This window comes from Polypterus senegalus, chromosome 5, assembly GCF_016835505.1.
Source record: "Polypterus senegalus isolate Bchr_013 chromosome 5, ASM1683550v1, whole genome shotgun sequence".
Classification (NCBI taxonomy): Eukaryota; Metazoa; Chordata; class Cladistia; order Polypteriformes; family Polypteridae; genus Polypterus; species Polypterus senegalus.
Window position 1 is genome coordinate 42605370 of NC_053158.1, and position 6000 is coordinate 42611369.

Consider the following 6000-nt stretch of genomic DNA (forward strand, 5'->3'; position numbering starts at 1 on the left):
TACAGATGAGAGCAGGTTCACCCTGAGCACGTGACAGAAGTGAAAGGGTCTGGAGAAGCCATGGAGAACATTATGCTGCCTGTAACATCATTCAGCATGAGCAGTTTGGTGGTGGGTTTATGATTGTCTGGGGAGGCATATCCATGGAGGGTCACACAGACCGCTACAGGCTTGACAAAGGCACCTTGGCTGCCATTAGGTATCAGGATGAAATCGTTGGACCCATTGTCAGACCCTATGATGGTACAGTGGCTCCTGGTGCACGACAATTCCTGGCCTCATGTGGTGAGAGTATGCAGGCAGTTCCTGGAGGATGAAGGAATTGATACCATTGACTGGCCACCACACTTTCCTGACCTAAATCCAATAGAACACCTCTGGGACATTATGTTTTGGTCCATCCAATGCCACCAGGTTGCACCTCAGACTGTCCAGGAGCTCAGTGATGCCCTGGTCCAGATCTGGGAGGCAATCCCCCACAACACCATCTGTCATCTCATTAGAAGCATGCACCGATGTTGTCAGGCATGTATACAAGAGCACAGGGGCCATACAAAGTGCTGCGTACAATTTTGAGTTGCTGCAATTAAATTTTGGCAAAATGGACTAGCCTGCCACATCATTTTTTCACTCTGATTTTTGAGGCGTCTTTGAATTCAGGGCTCTGTAGGTTGATCATTTTCATTTCCATCAAACGATGTGGCATCCTTTCGTTGCTAACACATTACCCAGTCTATATCAGTATAGATATCCAGGAGGATTTCTTTTCCCATTGAGATCTGATGTGTTTTCAAAGTGTTCCTTTAATTTTTTGAGCAGTTTATATATATATATATATATATATATATATATATATATATACACACACAGTATATATATATACTATATATATATACACAGTATATATATATATATATATATATATATATATATATATAATGTAATCAAAGAAAAGCACAGAGACTCGGATTAAGTTTTGGGGGCTGTAGGTTCCAGTTCAGTCAAACGGTCAAAAAACTATTCACACATTCGACAAAATAACATGAATTCTCTAAGCTTTTATGCAGTCAATACGGGAAGTACAAATAACAGGGAGGAAGTGACATCAATAGCAGGGTATCGTAGAATGCACTGGCTGGAGATGACATCAGAAGCAGAGGGACGGAACTGAGGTCATTGGAAGTGAGGTAATTCCATGGTGCCGGAAAAGAAGTCTTCAACACTGTCAGGATGGAGGTGAATACTGGAGCATTTGGTCTGGTAGGAGCATTTTATTTGGGTCTTTTTCAGTAGATGAAGTGAGAGAAAAGCATATGTGCCTAGTTCCAGTTCTTCCAGCCTTTTGACTGTCCGCTAATCACGTGTGTGACTATATATATATGTATATACATGCTCTGTGTAAGAAAGGTCAGAGCCGACTATACTTCCTTAGAAGGCTGGCGTCCTTCAACATCTGCAATAAGATGCTGCAGATGTTCTATCAGATGGTTGTGGCGAGTGCCCTCTTCTATGTGGTGGTGTGCTGGGGAGGCAGCATAAAGAAGAAGTACGTCTCACGCCTGGACAAACTGGTGAGGAAGGCAGGCTCTATTGTAGGCACGGAGCTGGACAGTTTGACATCCGTGGCAGAGCGACGGGCGCTGAGCAGGCCCCTGTCAATCATGGAGAATCCACTGAACAGGATCATCTCCAGACAGAGAAGCAGCTTCAGCGAAAGACTGCTGTCACTGTCCTGCTCCACTGACAGACTGAGAAGATCATTCCTCCCCCACACTATGCGACTCTTCAATTCGACCCGGGGGGTAAACGTTAACATTATACAAAGTTATTATCTGTTTTTACCTGCATTTTTATTACTCTTTAATTTATATATTTTTTTTTTCGTATCAGTATGCTGCTGCTGGATTATGTGAATTTCCCCTTAGGATTAATAAAGTATCTATCTATCTATCTATATATATATATATATATATATATATACAGTAATCCTCCTCGATCGCGGGGGTTGCATTCCAGAAACCCCACACCCACGCGATAGGTGGAAATCTGCAAAGTAGAAACTATATGCTTGTATGGTTATTTTAATATATTTTAAGCCCTTATAAACTCTCCCACACTGTTTATAAATATTCCCCGCAGTTATACGGCATAATCTCTTTGTATTCTCTTAGATATTAGGTAAGATTAATTGAAATGATGTATATAAACACACTGTTTATATACAGTAAAACCTAAATATTATTTTAAAGATATTGAGTGTCTCCGATATCACATGTTACAGCCATTACGATAGACATGCCACCAGCAATAAATACGTACAATGCAAGAAAAATAGTATACAGTAAATGTGTGTACAGTGACACTAAACGTACGTACATGTACTAAGTACTGTAAGTAGAAAATTAATTATGGTTACTCACCAACAATGACACGATGACTTGTCCGATAACAATGAGTTTAATTTTACTGCACAACAAAGAAGAGCGTTACAGCCCTTAAAGGAGCCACTTCAGGCGATTGTGTAGCACTGCCGTTGTTCTTCTTCTGGCAGTCTTTAATCCAAATCCCTAAAGCAGATTCCATCCAGACTACTGCCTTATTACATCTACTTACAACTCGTTTTGCACCCTGGTTAAAAGTACACTGCGGCCATAGATCTTATATTCTTTTCCTACTTTTTAAATAAAAAGAATTGTAGCCTTCAACAAATCCAAAATGTTTACCTTTTCGGCAATCGTTAACATCTTCAGTTGGCGCTTAGGCATGGCCCCTGAAGCAGTAGCAGATCGTTTTGGAGCCATAATGAAGGGCTTGACTATGCACAAAGATAAACACAAAAGAGCACAAAAGTTAACTCTTTACACAGCGAAACACGTTGATGCTGAATAAGCGAGACGAGACTTCCTGGTTAACACTGCATTCAGCACGCAGGAACTTAACTGCGTGCTCTGATTGGTTAGCTTCTCAGTTAGGAGAACAACTGCGTGCTCTGATTGGTTAGCTTCTCAGTCATCAGCCAATAGCGTCCCTTGTATGAAATCAACTGGGCAAAGCAAAGCAGCGAAAAATCTGCGTTATATATTTAGTTATGCTTTCATATAAAATCCGCGATAGAGTGAAGCCGCGAAAGTCGAAGCGCGATATAGCGAGGGATTACTGTATACCGTATATCCTCTAGTAGTGGCCGGCTTCTTATTGACGCCCGTTTCCAATAAACGCCGGGTTTGAAGAGATGTCGCGACAAATAGACGCCGGTCTCTAATAGTAGCCGGTCTCCTTTAAGCGCCGGTCTGTAGTAAACGCCGATCTCCAATGACCACCGCCTTTTTCATACGCTAATCCTCTTTTCGTACCACCTGGGCTACCGCCCTCCTGCAGTGAATCATACGGTAAGTACCTTTTCGTGTCAAAAATGTTTTGTCGTCTTTCGTCTCCACGTCAATCATAACCCCACAGGGTGGGCAGAGGTGGCGGGAAGAACATGAAAATGCCATCTTCGACACGTTAATCCTCTTTGACCAGGGAAGAAGGGGCTGTATTGTGGCGGGACAGACAGTACATGATCACGTGAAAAACTCTGCGCACTCTTCCTCGGTGACCTGTTAACCTTTACCTCCACTAACACTTTTGCCTTCGGAAGGGTTGTGCTGGTGTCTGTTCGTGTCACTGTGTTCTTGTGGCCCGTGTTTGTAGTGTGAGCGATGGGAAGGAAACGGTCATTTGATTTAGCATTCAAACTCCGTGCGGTAACATGCACAAAAGAACATTCAGGCGAAGAAGCTGCACGATATTTTGGAGTGGATCCAAAACGTATCCGAGAATGGCGCAAGCAGATGACTGATATTGAGAAAACGGTGACAGAAAAAGGTGCCGGAAGTAAACGATTGCCTGGTGGAGGCAAATTTATTGTATCTTATCCAGTCTCATGTCGTATGTATACGTATATGCGTGAGTTTGGAGCTTATTGCATTTCCTTATGTTCCGCAAGGGACTTGTCAGGCTGATGAGTGCTTTCGTGTGAAATTCGGACTGGTGCAGGCCATTGCTGGTGGCATCATTGTCAAGAAAGTTGACGTCTACTGTACCTGTTTTTCATGCTTACGGTAGTACCGTATACTGCTTTAATAAGACTGTACTGCTGTATTGATAATTTCATTAAATCCTGAAATGTTCATCCGGTGTTGTTGCCTACATTTTGTGACCGTAAATACGGTATCATACCATATTTTACTGCCAAATGAACCCCGTTTACCCATCACCATTCAGTCTGCGAGGCCGGGGCTACTATTGGAAGATATACGGTATATATATATATATATATATATATATATATATATATATATATATATAGCATCCGTGTTCTGAGTCCCAATCTGATTGTATGGGTGGTTACCTACCAGGTAACGCATGTGGTTGGTCTACCAGTCCGCAGATATCTGCCATGGGGCCCTCTTCAGTTGTGAGAAACAGTTCATAGACTGTTACATAGTTTACTGTCAAATAATGCAAATAGTACACAACATGTGTTTTGCCCTTATTTGGGCTCATCAGGCGTACACACTCCACCCTTCGTGGGGATCGAACCTCGGATGTCAGAGGCGAAGTCCCTTTATGCTGCGGCGCGTGTAGTTTGTTTATTTGACAGATTACTTCGATTTATAGGCTGTCAAATAAACGAACTACATGCCGTGGCGCAGCGTAAAGGGACTTCGCCTCTGACAGTGACATCCAAGGTTCGGTTAGTGATGATTAGTCTAATTGGAGTCAACATGTGGGTGTATGTATGTTAAGACCTACCATCGAACTCTTTGCTTGACGTAATGGGAACAACTAAAGAAAATCAGCCAAGACCTCAGAAAGAAAACTGAGGACTTCCACAGATCTGTTTCATCCCTGGGAACAATTTCTAAATGCATGAAGGTTCCACGTTCATCTGTACAAACAACAATAAGCAAGCATAAACACCATGCGACCACACAGCCATCATACCGTTTATGAAGGAGACTCATTCTGTCTACTAGACAAGAACGGACTTTGGCATCAGAAGTGCAAATCAATCCCAGAACAACAGCAAAGGATGTTGTGAAGAAGCTGGAGGAAACAGGCAGACAAGTATCTATATCCACAGTAAAACAAGTTTGATATCTCATAACCTGAAAGGCTGCTCAGCAAGGAAGAAGCCATTGCTACAAAGCCACCATAAAAAGGCCAGACTGCAGTTTGCAATAGCACATGGGGACAACAATCTTCTGGAGAAACGTCCTCTGGTCTGATGGATTCAAGATTGAACTGTTTATCCATAATGAATATCATTATGTTTGGAGGAAAAACAGTGAGGCTTGAGAGCCAAAGAACCCCTTCCACGCCGTCAAGAATGGGGGTGGGAGCATCATGTTGTTGTTGGGCTTTGCTGTACTTTACAAAATAGATGGCATCATGAGGATGGAAAGTTATGTACTGTAGATATACTGCATTAGCATCTCAAGAACTCAGCAAGGCAGTTGAAGCTTAGTTGCAAATTGGTCCTCCGAATGGACAATGACCCCAAGCATATGTCCAAAGTTGTGGCAAAATGACTTAAGGACAACAATATCAAAGTATTGGTGTGGCCATCTCAAATCCATGACATCAATCCGATTAAAAATTTGTGGGCAGAACTGAACAAGCATGTGTGAGCAAGGAAGCCTAAGAAACTGCCCCAGTTGCACCAGTTCTGTCTGGACCAGAATTCCAGCAACTTATTGCAAGAAGCTTGTGGAAGGCCACTAAAAATGTTTGGCTCAAGTTAAATAATTTAAAGGCAATGCTACTAAATATTAACAAGTGTACGTAAACTTGTGACCCACTGGAATTGTGATATGGTCAGTAAAAACCAAAATACTGTGAGGTCTGTGAACATTGTTGGAAAAACGATATAGTGATCCCTCACTATATCGCGCTTTCAACTTTTGTGGCTTCACTCCATTGCAGATTTTATATGTACGCATATCTAAATATATA